The sequence below is a fragment of the Peromyscus californicus genome, unplaced genomic scaffold, assembly GCF_007827085.1.
Source record: "Peromyscus californicus insignis strain IS unplaced genomic scaffold, ASM782708v3 Scaffold_15__1_contigs__length_86483966, whole genome shotgun sequence".
Lineage (NCBI taxonomy): Eukaryota > Metazoa > Chordata > Mammalia > Rodentia > Cricetidae > Peromyscus > Peromyscus californicus.
Genome location: NW_026294447.1, coordinates 55,404,194 through 55,419,192, shown reverse-complemented (window position 1 = coordinate 55,419,192; position 14,999 = coordinate 55,404,194). Strand labels below are relative to the sequence as shown.

The window sequence follows — 14,999 nt, the reverse complement described above, 5'->3', positions numbered from 1 at the left end:
TTCTGTTTTGTCTGGGTAGCGGCTGAGTGTGCACACATCACCCTAACCCTCATTAACAAATAAAACACTACCCAAGCTTTGCATCCCTCAGTTCACAGGCCAAGGCTGCATATATCGTATATTGTACATGGTGGGGAGGGAGGAAAATGAAAAGAAAAATATCCCAACCTCTTGTAGCTCTTCACCTTTTCAGTACCACCGAGAATATCCTGATTAAATAATTGAGAGTAAACGAATCTCCAGGTGGAGAGCACTGACAGCCCATTCTTGGGGAGGGGGAATCGTTGTAATGAGGGTGTGTCGTGGCTGGGAAGATGGCCTCCTTTCTGAGAAGTCTGCTGGTTGTAGCAATGTAATTGGCATCACACCGCCATATGGTGATGGGGACCATATTAATAGAATTACAGGAGTGTCTATGGGGGGAGGCTTTGCTCATAAACAGCATCATGGAAAGAGTACTGTTGGGATGCCATACGGGGATGTCTGTGAATGACAGGGCTAGGACAGACCTCCTGATTCCTAGCAGAGGTGGGGAAGTTGTCCAGAAGCCCCCAGCGCACCCCTTACCTTAAAAAAAACAGAAAGTGCAGCAACTAGAACCAATCCATAAGCAGATTAATTAATTTAAATGTTTTTTTGTTTATGAGATCAAACAATGCAGTCCTTAAGGTCTCGATTACATCTAATGAGTGTGGAGCAGGGTGCCTGAGATGGACGACTGCTCTCTGAAATATATTCAGAAGAATTCACTGTATCAGGTCAGGATCTACTGATACACCCTTTCTCTAATATACTACAGCCGAACTGCATGCACAAAAACAATCACATGGAAAAGGTGTAAATATATTTGCAACCCTGAATCCCACAGTGACAACGTAAAGTAAAATATTTCTGTCCATGTATCCGATAAAAGCACACTTCCAGTTGGCACTGTGTTGTCATTTATAGAACCATTTTGTGGACTAGTCTCTTGGTAATTTTCATAGCATCCCTTCGAAATGGACAATAATCTCCTTTGTTGGTGGTTTCGTTAAACAAGGAGTGGGGGAGACTGACGGACTCAGGATCTCAGGGGTGGAAAGCCTATGGGCCACAGTGGACTTGGGACTTCAGGTTGAGCTCTCCTTCTCCAAGAAGCTTGTTCAGATTTATTCACAGTTATACGGGAAGAGCCAGGGGCTCCAAGTCCCATCCGGAGAGGCTGGGAGGGAGCTCGACTGGCAGTTTCTGCTCCCAGCTAGGAGCGCTAATAGAGAGGATAAATTATCTGTATCTGCCGCGCCAAGACGCACTTGCTGGAGTTTAGGGCTTTTAGGGATAAATATTCAAAATGATAATGTAGTGGCCATCAATCATAATTATTTTAAAATTCAATAAACATTTAGTGAGCACTTTCTTTGTGTCGGGGCATGGTGCCAGGTGCTGAAAAAGCTTGCCTTTATTGAATCCTCCCAGCACTGATATTCCGGGGAGGCGTGTGTGCTCACACTGGGAGGTCGCTGGCACCGGGGAAGGTGGCCGGTATCAGTGTGTGATGCAGTGCCCATCAGGACTGCAATCACTAAGCCCTTCCTACTGTGGTCTTGGTAAGGACACCACAAGCATTCATTTAAAATCGGTTAGGAGTGGACAACATAGAAATGAATGATGTATATGAGATATGGTATCAATCTGGCATGGAGAAATTTGTCTGAATTGGTGTCAGACACGGCTCTATTGGCAAACTGGAATTGCTTTGCCTAGGAAAACGACAGTGGTCACCATAAGCAACATGGCCACAGCCACACTAGCCAGGAAATCAACTCAGTCCTCAACATGATTAAAGAATAAGTCACAACTGTCCTCTTCAAAAGTCACAAAAACAAGTCCCAGCATGACAGAGTGTCTCACCTGGACTGGGCGTTGGTGACAGAGCAGGATGGCTTTCCTTGGAGCAGGAGGGAGTTCCAGGGCCTCCTTCAGTGCCTAGACTGAAGCACTGTACCCGTTTTTATAATTGAGTCCAGTTGGCTTCTTTGTGTGCAAAAGAATGTTCATTTCAGAAGAAAGCAGAAAATTCTGATGAAGCATGCTATAATCTATCATTTGGGGTGAATATGGTTGGTATCATATGCATTCTTTATCCCAGGGCTGAGAGTATATTCAACTGCCCATATTGACTGAGCACTCATCAGAGATCTCAAGACTGGAAACTTGGTTGGAGGGCTTTGGAGAAGCCCCAGGAGGCATCCACAGAAAGGAGAAACTATATTATCCGTGGAGGCGCATCCCTGAAATCCAAGCAGTGGAGAGGCAGAGACAGGGTAAGCCTGGGATACATAGTGAGTTTTGGGCCAGCCTGGGCTGTGCAGCAAGACCTTGTTTGGGAGAGAGAGAGAGAGAGAGAGAGAGAGAGAGAGAGAGAGAGAGAGAGAGAGAGAGAGAGAGAGAGAGAGAGAGAGAGAGAGAAGAGAGAACAGAGGAGAAGGGAAGGGGAAAAGTAGATTCAAAGAGAAAACAAAAAGCTGAACCTGAATTTGGAACCTATGGAGTCTGTACTCAGAGGAACTGGAAAAAAACAGAATCCCAGGCCCAGGTTCCTTATCAAACCATCGGTATAGCATCGGCCTAAGACCTAAAAGCATACTCTCCCCCAAGCTTATATCCTTTTCTGCTAACTTAGGGTGTCCAGTGCAATAGACCAGCTACAAAATGACTGTTACATTGGATTTTCAATTTTTTGCTGTTATACTTTGCTTAGTGTGTTTGTGTGCCATGGTAAGCCTGTGGAGGCCAGAGGCCAGCTGCTGGGGGCCTGTTCAGTTCTTTCCCCCTGTGAGTACCAGGGATCAAATTAAGGTCAACGGGCTTGAGAGTAAGTACCTTTGCCCATTGATCCCCTTTGTCAGCCCAGGTCTGTGTGTGTGTATGTGTGTGTGTGTGTGTGTGTGTGTGTGTGTGTGTGTGTGTGTGTGTGTGTGTGTGTGTGTGTGTATAATGGATTCATGGTAAGAGAAAATTGTCAACATGGGTTAAATCTGTATGTAATGTTTTCCATCCACCATTGGCTGACTACACAGAAGAAAAGCCTTAGTTGTAGAAGGCTAGTGAGTTCTCTGTCTGTTGAGACAGGGCTTCAGGTTTCTCAGGCTGTTCAAGCCCATTGAGTAGCTCAGGATGATCTTGAACTCCTAACCCTGCTGCTTCCACCTTTTGAGTGCTGGGATGATGAGCCTGTGCCAGTACACCTGGCTTTGGCTGGGTGCTTTGTGAAGGAAGAGCAAACAGTCCGTAAAGCCTAGGAGAGGAGAGAAAGGGGCACCAGCTGCACATGCCAAGTTGGGCTTCCCTAATTTGCCCCATTCACTGCACCATCCTGCCTGTTTGTCTAGGTCCCTCCTCCATCTCACAGCCAGGTCCCACAGGTTCACCCACTCAGTGCCACCTGTTTAGCGGGACCCCTCTAATCTGTCCTCCACCACTGACTTAAGACTTCTGTCCCTTTGCCAGGCTCCTCCCCCCTCCATTTTCCATGTGGTCACTGCCTCTCTCACAGACACTCAGTGGCTTGCCGGTGCTCCCTCTCCTCCACGTGACCCTGTGGACTCTGCACTTTAGCTCCAAAGCCTGCACTCACCGTGTTCCCACCTTGGTTTCCAGGGTGTCTCTTAGAACACACCAAGTGGTCGTCTACTACCATTTCAATAGTTTGCTTTCTAGTTAGCATAAAAATGATGGATTTTATATTGTGAGAGATAATCCGTGAACTATCAAAGAAAATGAGAATGAAAAAAATCAAAATGTCCTGCAATATAGCTACATAGATATGATCCCCATAGTAGAGTGCAGTGGATTGCTTTCTATACATTAATATATACTATAAAGAGATAACAACAAGCATACATGGTGTGTAAAAATGATCCGTTGTCTGGTGTTTTTCCCCACCGAGCAATAGAGCGCTAACAGTTTGTCATATCCTTAAATATCCTTAAAAATCCTAAATTGAAGGAGTTATTTTGAGCAAGGCATTTAGGATCGTGCCTGGCACACAGCAGGTGCTCAATAAATGTTGGAACATTAGTGCTCATCATTATTACAACTATTATTATCCTCCAAAAACTTAATGTTTGATGACAGTATGATATTTGATGATACAGATATACAGCAATTAATTTGAAATGTCCCTTGCTGCTGGGCATGCAGGCGGTTCATGATTCTGTGCTCCCGAAAGCAACCCTGCCATGATTAGCTCCAAGTATGTATGTCTAAATATGCATATGCATTTGTGGATTTGTATGCATATATGAGAGAGAGTGTGTGTGTGTGTGTGTGTGTGTGTGTGTGTGTGTGTGTGTGTGTGTCTGTCTGTCTGTCTGCCTGTCTGTCTGTCAACCTGGGAGAGTTTCTACTGCTGGTAAATTTTATGTCTATTCTCTTCAAACTGTTTGAGCGTCTTTGCTGAGATTTGAAACTTAGAGAGTCCTGATTCAAGATCTGTAGGGAAGCTTCCAATATCAAAGACGACAGATAATTTCTAACTATCAATGACAGTGTGGAGTTCAAATATGTCAAGGGAGAGGGACATATTCATTTTGGTATGGCTGTATGCTCACCTGTGTGTGCACATGTATGAGGGTGTCCAATGAAGACACAAATGTGTTGCTAGAGTTTTCCTGCCTGGCCCACAGTCAGGACAAATCTCTCTCACCCGCCAGTCCCAAGCCGCTCAAACCCGATCAAGTAAACACAGAGACTTATATTGGTTACAAATATGTATGGCCGTGGCAGGCTTCTTGCTAACTGTTCTTACAGCTTAAATTAATCCATTTCTATTAATCTATACCTTGCCACGTGGCTTGTGGCTTACCGGTACTTTACATCTTCCTTATCCTGATGGCGGCTGGCAGTGTCTCTCCCACCCAGCTTCCTGTTCTCTCAATTCTCCTCTCTGTTAGTCCCGCCTATACTTCCTGCCTGGCCACTGCCAATCAGTGATTTATTCATTGACCAATCAGCAACACATTTGACATACAGACCATCCCACAGCACAAATGGGTCAGGAAATCTTCCCAAGGTCGTTCTTCTCAATATGTAACACTTGGTCAGAGTCATGTGTTACCACCACTCCCTAGATTCAAACAGTCTTTATTCAAAACTGTTTGTTCTACCCTTGGACTTGGGGCATCACCTTTAATCCATCATTGAGTCACCTATTCAGCCTCCATTCATCCCCCTTTGACATCCACCCATCATCCATCCATCTACTTATTCAGCCAGACAGCTACCCATTGCTCATCCAGCCATCTATCCATTCACTCATTCAACCATATACCCATCCATTCATCCATCTACCCAACCATCCTCCGACCCATCTATCCATCTACCCACACATTTGTCCACCCATTCACCAATCCACCCATCCATTTTTCACTCATCTCATTGCTCATTCATTCCTTCATTGGTTTGTAAAATGTACATTAAATTCCCACTGTAGCCAAAATTAGCTTTAGACACCAAGGAAAATATATAAGTAAAATTAACATTTAAGCAAAATGAATTCCAACATAAAAAAGTTCCCGTCGGCTCCTGATACACATTGCAGCTCTCATTTTGCACTACTTGATCCAAGAAATTAAGACTAACATGATTTTAAACACCATAGCTAAAGTAAATGGGAGAAATATTGGCTCAGAAAATTCCTTGAGAAAATGACCTCCAAATATGATGTTGTTTCCAAGCCCCAAACTCTTTTCCTCTAATCCACATGACATCCTTGGGTACCACTCTTTTCCTCTAACCCACATGGCATCCTTGGGTACCACTCTTTTCCTCTAATCCACATGGCATCCTTGGGTACCACTCTTTTCCTCTAATCCACATGGCATCCTTGGGCACCACTCTTTTCCTCTAACCCACACGGCATCCTTGGGTACCACTTGTTTAAACCTTTCAGAGCCTTTTATACAAAAGGGTCAATATTCTAAAATGTTGCAGTTTACATTATCACTTACAAACTAAATTTATTTTGAAGGCCCATCAAAATATGAATCTTTTTTAATTAAAAAAAGATTTTTATTATTTTAAAATTATGCATATGGAGGGGGTGTGCAGGTGCCTGTGGAAGCCAGAGAGTGTCATTTCCCCTGGAGCTGAAGTTACAAGCAACTGTGAGCTTCCCAAGATGGGTGCTGGGAACAGAACTCACTCTGAGCCACTAAACCATCCCTTAATCCCAATTTATGAATCTTTAACATGAGAGGCGACAATGTTTTAGATAACATATCATAAACAAAAGTATTTTTAAAGTTGAGTCTCTTTGCCCTTATGTTCGTCTTGACATAAACCCATATTAAACTGGGTTTTTTTTCCTAATTTGAAAAGAGAAGAAAGGGTTTAAACATCCCTGATACTCCCTCTCAACACAAAATGAGAGGAAAATGCTATATCGCCCTCTTTTAATTGATATCTTGTTCTTCACTTAAATGACATGTCAGCACAAACTGTCAATTGTCAGGAAGATATTGATATTTTATTCCCATTACTTTTTCACCCGGGTAAGGAATAAAATGTTGAAACAGTGATTATATATGAATCACATTTTATACATCAGAGGTAAAGTGTAATTAGAAAAATAAGTTTTACCACTTGTGACAAAGTCTTACAAAACAGATTCCTCCTCGTGCTGGGAGCTGCGTTTAACTCGAATAACTCAACTAGATGATTTGCAAAAGAGAAGCCACCAAGAATTCCACTTCCAGGACATTCATCTCTCCTGCTTCCCACAAGGAGACCGCAGCCTCTGCCCCTCCACCATCCCAGGCCCCATTGCTCTTCACCCTGACAGGGAATGGAAGGCTTAGCCAGAGGTTTGGATGAGACTCCCTCGGGCTATTGGAACCCAGGGCAGGGTTTTGGGTGAAGGGAAGGTGGAGAGATTTGGGTTGAGATGTCATCTCTGTACCTGGTGTTGGTGTAGGAGGAGAAGGAGGAAGGACTCCTGGGCAGAGAAGCTTCTACAGTGACACAGCCCATTCCTGTTCAGTCACTCACTCTGCCGCAGGTGACTGTTACCCACTGTGCACCTGGGAATCTTATGGAAAATATACATGGTCCAGAGACCTCAATTCATTTAGGGAAGGTTTTTGAGTGATACTATGTGCTCTGTGGCGGTGCAGCACCCTAACCCTGCCTCTCTTTTCCCATGGGGTCCCCTCTTGTTGATGGAAACCCACAACTCAATGCAAAGGGAATGAGAGACTGTTTGTTCTGGAGCTAAATATGAATAGTCAGGGCCCAGCAACACAGATTCGAGTTGCTTCAACTGCCATGTCCCAACCAAGCAACAATTCATGAAGTTTTGTAGTAACAGAATAGAAAAAGGAATCAAGGCATTTTCAATTGCATTGGAAGAAATATCAGGTAGGGGGCTATAACAGAACAGGGAGGTCTCTGCTGTAGACCTTAGATGTTATTCTACGCACTTAGTAGGGGGAGTAGAGGTGGACCAGTCATGGGGATGGGCAACAGTGTGAAAGAATTCATGGGAACCCACTATTCTTCCACTTCCAGAACCCACCATTCCCCATCATTCTCAATCAAGAAGGTGGATCCCAGGCCTTCAAGAAGTGTCAACATGTGAAAAGCCAGACCCCTCTGAACCATCCCAACAGACCATCCCTCATGAGTTAACAAACATCACTGCCACGGTTGAGATGTAGGTTTTTTTCCCACAGGCTCACGTTTGGACATTTGATGCTGCTTTGAAGATGGGAGGACCTTTGGAAGATGGTATCTACATAAGAAGGCGGGTCTCTGGTGAGGGGCCCAACTTGGAGGTTTTTATCCCAGCCCCACTTGCTGACCCACTCAGATGTGAACAAGCAGCCTCACGCTCCTGCCACCACAGCTGAGAGCTGCGCCCATCACTGTGCCTTCCCCGCAGAGATGGACTGCATCCTCAGAGTGTGAGCTCAAATAAAGCCTTCCTCCCTGGAGTTGCTTCTTTTCAGGTATTTGGCCACAGCAATGGGAACAATAGTTCATAGAGTCCCCTTTCATCCTGCACCTCCACCCACCCCACTGCAGGACCATCCAAGCTTGAATTGGGGACTCCATTTGGGGAGACACTGGGTCACCTCCTGCCTTGACCTCTGCCCTTCTGATACTTCATCATCCAACAAGCATCATGATGATAGCTAATCTACCTCAGAGAGGGTGGCTGCAAAATTCCAGTGGGAGCGCCAAGCATGCAAAATACCCCACACTCTGCATAGCAGCCGGCACAGCGAAGTTTGTTTACTGTGACTATTTTTACTTTTCATGTCTGAAGCCCCCTACCCAACACAATGCCTCGCATAATGAAGGTAAGCAACAGATGTTTGTTGAATTTAGTTGGCTAACGATTGGGTTGAATTATAAAACCTTAAGGGAGGAAAATGTATGCTTTTTTTTTTCATTCAGATTTATACTTCCCATCAAGAAAAAGGTTTGTCTCTTCTTACTGTATCTCCTAGGAGGTGCTGAGGTATGGTTGACTTCTTAGCCTAATTCCTCTGTGGCTTTTAATCTTGTGGTGAAGGCTGACATCCAGATAAATGAATGGCCTCATGCCAAGCAGTGACAATGGTTTCTATAGGGCAAGCAGGCACAGAAGGGCCAGGGATCAAATCCCCTTTTGAATACTCCCCTGACTTTTAACTCCCCATGACTTGAAGACCCCATCTCCCACCACCTTACCCTTTGATCCCACAGTCCCACTGACCTCATTTTTGGCCCCCAGCCCAGAAGCAAGTGCCTACTCAGAGCCCCTACCTCTGTTCTCTCCTCCACCTGGTAGGCTCCATACCTGTGGCTCCACCAGCTAGGTGTTAACTCCATGTGCCAACTTGCCTGGGTTAGAGAGTACTCAGGTGCTTGGCTGAGCATTATCCTGGGTGCATCTGAATAATGAGAATAACATTGGAATCCCTAGCAGATCTCAGGTGGGGAAGCTTGAATGCATAGAGCAAGGAGGATCACCTAAGGTGAATGGGTCACCTCAGGCTACTGACTACTGACAGTCTGAACAGAATAGAGGGAGAGGGAATGGGATGTCCCCTCCCCGCTCATTGCCTGGACCCTGTTCCTCCAACCTTCCTACTTGCACAGCAGCACCCGCTCCCCTTGTGCTTGTCAGGGTTCCAACTAGAACTCACGCCATTGGGTCTACCTATTATCTATCATCTATCATCTCTTTGTCTGTCTATCTGTCTGATATATATATATATATATATATATATATATATATATATATATAGTCTTCAACTTCCAATGGCCCAACTCTCCAGTTTTAAAGTAACTTCCAAGTAACTGTAGTTTGTTACACTTCTTGGAAGGTATGCATGCCACAGCACACAAGTGGAAGTCAGGGAACAGCTTTCAGCAGTTGGCTCTCCCTGCCACTGTGTAGGTCCCAGGGTCAAACTGAGGTCTTCAGGCTTTGCAGCAAGTACCTTTACCCACCGAGCCATCTCAGCAGCCACTTTCTGGTCTGTGACAGCACGAAATGGATGTGGAGCTGAGTAGAAGCTGTCCTTTGAACTTCTATCTTTACTTAGACTATTGACATGGGGTCTGTCCCTACCTCTGGGCACTGGTCAGTTGCAGGTTTTGCAGTGGCAGTCAGGTCACAATCATGAGAAGGAATGATGGACACTCTGTGGCATCAGACACACCCAGGGCATGTGACAAGTCTGGGACACCCAGTAGGACAGCTGTAGGAAGCACTTTCTCCTTTATGCTGTCTTAATCTCAAGGGGTTTAATCAGACCTAAGCTCGTGCTCAGAGCTGTGTGCCCGGTTACCCTCGCAGCTGTAGTCAGTCCTATACCTCACCTCTCTCTCTCTCTCTCTCTCTCTCTCTCTCTCTCTCTCTCTCTCTCTCTCTTCCTCTCTCTCAGAAGTCATCAAAATAGCTTGCCTAGCATCCCCACCCAGAGCTTCTCAGGGTTGCTGTGAATAGAGAGGGCAGGGAGCAACCCCGTCCAGACACCTTCCCCAAACCAGCTTCCATCAGATGGACTCAGTGTTTTCATTGGACAAATTCAACGAACGATGTAACTGCCTTTTATATAAAATCACGTTACCATGGCTATTTAATACATTTAGGGAAGGCCTTTAAAATTTTGATTGAATGGAGCATGCTAAACCATGAAACCCTGAGACTAAGGAGGGCCCCTATTGGGTCTGGGAGAAAGCACAATTCTTCTTGGCTATCAGCAACCTTATAGAGGCCTTAGCCCTACCTCCTCCCATCCCTGTTGAACTGAAATCTCCCAAGGATTCCACATGCCGGTCCGCTGCTGTTCCTGTACCCAGCCATGCCCTTCTCGGTATGAGTTTTAATCCTTGCACTAACCCACCCCACACCGTCCTCTATCTCTTCGTGCATCCTTGTTCTGTGCAGGGTTCATTTACAGCAGGGTCTCCTTCCCAGTGCATCATGGAGGTGTACGGGTATATCATGGCCTGCTCATCAGAACCACCTCCCATACTCACCTTCCACCTAGCACCCATCTCTGCCCACTTCCATCCAGGATCTCTGAGTTGGGGTTCAGAAGATGGTTCTAGGGCTTCAGCCAGTCACTGCCAGGCTGTTCCTCCATTGGCTCAGGATGGACATGAGACCCAGACCAGTCCCACTAGAGAGATTCTTTGTTTAATAATTTGTTTATTTATTTTTATTTTATGTGCATTGGTGCTTTGTCTGCATATATGTCTGTGTGAGGGTGTCAGATCCCCTGGAACTGGAGTTACAGACAGTTTGTGAGCTGCCTTGTGGGTGCTGGGAATTGAACTCCAGTACTCTAGAAGAGCAGTCGGCTCCCTTAACCACTGAGCCATCTCTCCAGCCCTAGAGAGAATCTTAAGCTTGACTTAGAGGTTATCTGGAGAGAAGCTTGGCAGTTCTACCGCCTCGAGAACAAAAGTGGAGGCAAAGCCTGGAGACTACAGGACCCTGGGGATCTGCGTCCAGCCAGCCTGAACCAGACCCACCCAGAGCACCGGGGGCCTGCATGCCATGCCTCATGTCCGATCCGTACTTCAGTCTCTCAGAGAAGAGAACCACATTTCCATACTCCCATTCACAACAGAAATTAGTCCTTGTGTGCAATGACAGTGGGAAAGGATATATTGAAATGGTAAGGTACAAACAGAGATGGGAGAAAAGGAGACGGGGGCTGGGGGGGCAGTCGGTGGAGCACAAAAACACTGTAGTGTTAAAGCTCCTCGGCGGGAGAATACAAAAGGTAAATATATGGGACTGAAGAGATGGCTTGGTGATTAACTGCACTTTTTGATCTTTCAGAGGACCCAAGTTCAGTTCCCAGCCCCAACATTGCTGGGGCTCCCAACTGCCCGAAATTCCAGGGGGTCCGACACCCTCATCTCCTCTCTGAGACCACCCACAAGGGCTTGAACACACCCACACAGAGACACATAAAGAAAATAATTCCCATGCAATGAGCACAGGACCCGGTCCCACTGCCTGGATGCCTCCCAAACAGATCAAGCCAATCAACTGTCTCACTCATTCACAGGGCCTGATCCAGTTGGGGGCCCCTCAGCCATTGGTTCATAGTTCATGTGTTTCCATTCGTTTGGTTATTTGTCCCTGTGCTTTATCCAACCTTGGTCTCAACAATTCTCGCTCATATAAACCCTCCTCTTTCTCACTAATTGGACTCCCGGAGCTCCACCGGGGGCCTAGCCGTGGATCTCTGCATCCAGATCCCTCAGTCATTGGATGGGGTTTCTAGCACGACATTTAGGGTGTTTGACCATCCCATCACCAGAGTAGGTCAGTTCGGACTGTCTCTCGACCATTGCCAGCAGTCTATTGTGTGGGTATCTTTGTGGATTTCTGTGGGCCTCTCTAGCACTTTGCTTCTTCCTATTCTCATGTGGTCTTCATTTGGCTGTTTGAAACCTGGGACTTATGCAGGGTCGCTTGGCTCAGCCTGGGAGGAAGGGACTGGACCTGCCTGGACTGAGTCTACCAGGTTGATCTCAGTCCTCGGGGGAGGCTTTGCCCTGGAGGAGGTGGGAATGATGGGTGGGCTGGGGGGAAGGGGAGGGGGGCGGGAGGAGGGAGAACAAGGGAATCCGTGGCTGATAAAAAGAATAAAAAACAAAATAAAAAAAAGGAAAAGAATTCCCTTAAGAAAATAAAATAAAGTACATTTAAATAAGAAAGAAACTCTCCGAGATGCCGGCACCAGGGCCACCACCACTCTACCCCTAGACTGAAGCCTCGACACACCTAAAGCTGGGAGTAAGTAACTATTTAGGGTGATGATGCCTTCTCACGCTCATAGGTACTCACTTAATGCTCCTCAGATGTATTCAGTGGCACGGAAAAATTACATTTAATAACTTGGCTATGCTCACTGGACTAAATTGCCCAAGTTCTTATTTGATGCAATTAGGAAATAACACCATCGAGCAATTTATCAGGTAAAAAGTTCTAGTGGGCACATTTGTCTTCATTTCTGTGTTTCTTACATATCACTTGTCCCCCTTCTGGGAGAAAAATATTCAAACGCATTCATGTTTTTGTATTGACTATGAGGCAGAGCTCCTAAAGACTAATTTTCCAGATTACTTATTTTATAGTTCGTGTCATTAATTCCACATGTGTGAAAAACATATAATTATACCTACCTTATTAGTACTGAATGAAATTCCGTATTTTTCAAGTGCACTAAGAGGTAAGTTGGCACTAGACTTGTGTACACAAATGAGGTTTCTGAACTTTAGAGTAAATTTCAATTATCTCTCTTTACCATCAAAAGTACCCAGCAAAGTACCAGGACTCTGCATTTGATAAATGTTCCTGCTCCCCATACCCTTATTACAGTGGATGCCCCCACGAGGCAAACACCCGTGTGGCATGCAGGACTCCTTGTAATCACACCAATGGAATGGAATGATCCCGGAGGAGCAGTTCCCAGGAACTCCAGCTCTCTGAGATGCACTGTGAGAACAGCACTGTGGAGCCCAGTGGGCTTTGATCTGAAGGCACCTGAGCAAGCTGAAGGCTCTGAGAAGTCCTGTAACAAGGGAGACTATTAGACTAGCTCTCCAGCACACCTTCGTGGTTCTCTATCTATGGGGTCCTGTTACCATCAACAGCCTCCAAGGGACCCTACCAAGTTCACACCAGCTAGAAATGGTTATTACTCAAAGGTCTGGAGGTTTCTTTAGCTGACGAATAAGAGTGTGGTCTGTCTGCCTGTCTATCCTGGGAGATGCTTCAAGGACCCGACAAAGAGTCTCCCCACCCTGTCTTCTTTTCCATGTGTATTATCTTCTTTGCTGTGCACGTGGATAAAGGTCTGTCTTTAAGGCCTCCCTCTGGGCCAGAGAATGTGCTGTTATGGTGACTGGGCCCTAGCTCCTCATTGAATTCAGGGTCACCCATTTGGGCTCCACCCTATGGCCCCTGCAGATGACCAAGCAAAGCCTCTACCTGCTCTGTGCTCTCCTGGACAGCGTCTTCCTTGTGGTGCTGGTTAGTTTTAAATATCAACTTGCCACAACCAGCATAGCTTGGGAAGAGGGAGTCAACTGAGGCATTTCCTGGACGGGGTTGGCCTGTGGGATAGTTGTAGAGGATTGTCTTGACTGTTGCTGTGGGAAGACTTGGCCCGTTGTGAGTGGCATCATTCCCTAAGTTTGGATCCCATACTAGACAAAAGTAGAGAAACCTAGCTGATAGTTAAGCAGCAGGCAAGCAAGGATCCATGTGTCTATTCTCCCTCTGCTGTGGCTGTGGATGAGACGCTTTAAGTTCCTGCCTTGACTTTCCAGCAATGGTGAACTGTTCACTTGGAACTGCGAGCCTAATAAACCATTTCCTCTCCTAAGTGTCCTCTTTTGTCAGGGTGATTGTCACAGCAGCAGACAGAAAGGTAGGTCACTACTGGTTTCCAGAAAGAGAAAATGAAGTCCATAGCAGATGTTCAAAGGGCAAGGACTGAGCCACAGGTTCAGGTGCAGCTGAGAGCCCTTGCCAGAAGTCAAGACCGTCCTCAGCACAGGGCTCACAGCTCTCCCACAAGAAGGTCCCTGGGTGGTAAGGACCAATCAGACACCCTCACTCCAACCTCCTTCGCTCAGCCTCAGTCTTCGTGAGGATGGAAAGTGTGCTCATGTCCTCAGTCCTGGAGGAACGGTGGAGAGAAAAAAAAAACACTTGAAAATGGTACAGGTTCCCTGGCAACTCCTGCGTGACTGGGTCGTCGCTTTTTGGGTGTATATGAGTGTGATCCCGGCAAGAGGCTCAAGTGTCCCTGAAGGGCGACAGCAAGGCTGAAGACTGGAGCCCTGGAAGCTGCTGTCCATGCTTCACCACTCTGGTTCTCCCCTAGTCTTACACACGTTTGCTGTGTCAGCATCTTGAGTGGCTGCCAGGGAAAGGTAGCAACTACGTTGAAAAGGATGAGGCTAACCTGGAGAGGGCAGGCATACCACAGCAGAAGCAGCACTGTAGGTGAGAGCCATCCTGTAACCTAAACGGTTTATGTCCCCTTATTCATAGAAGTCACTAGTCAGTGAGATTCCTCAGAGTGAGGAAACCATGTCAGGATCCAGGCTCTTGTATAGACATGGGAGTGGAGAACATGATTAAACACTTGGCAGACAGTCCCTGCTGGAGAGAGGAGGGTGTTCTCCTGAGAAAGGTCCCCTTCCTACTTACATATCACAGGGTCTAGAGAGTACCCCCCTCCCCCCCACACACACACATACTGGGGTAGAAAAGCAAGCCGTTGTGGCCTTAACTGTCCTTCAGGGAATATCGGCACTGGCTTAAGCATGCTAGTCACCATGTCTTGCCTCTGGAATTTCCCACAAGACTCTAGATGGATCCTTACCAGTAGCCAGAAATGTCCACTCCCCTGCCTCATTCTCTCCCACCATGCCATCAGCTTCAGCCCTCTTCTGGCTGTTCCTAACATTCCTCTGATGTTTCATGTCTT

General features: G+C 46.3%; 1 long non-coding RNA gene across 2 annotated transcripts in view; it reads left to right on the top strand.

Moving 5' to 3' along the window:
- LOC128110908 (uncharacterized) overlaps positions 1-14,999 on the top strand; it is a 40,324-nt gene that overhangs the window by 5,818 nt on the left and 19,507 nt on the right. Inside the window, exons 2-4 of one of the 2 annotated variants that reach the window (XR_008218374.1) lie at positions 2,129-2,303; positions 7,713-8,342; positions 12,878-14,512. This is a non-coding gene — a long non-coding RNA (uncharacterized LOC128110908). The remainder of the gene's footprint in view (positions 1-2,128; positions 2,304-7,712; positions 8,343-12,877; positions 14,513-14,999) is intronic. The other variant, XR_008218373.1, reaches the window with a different exon arrangement.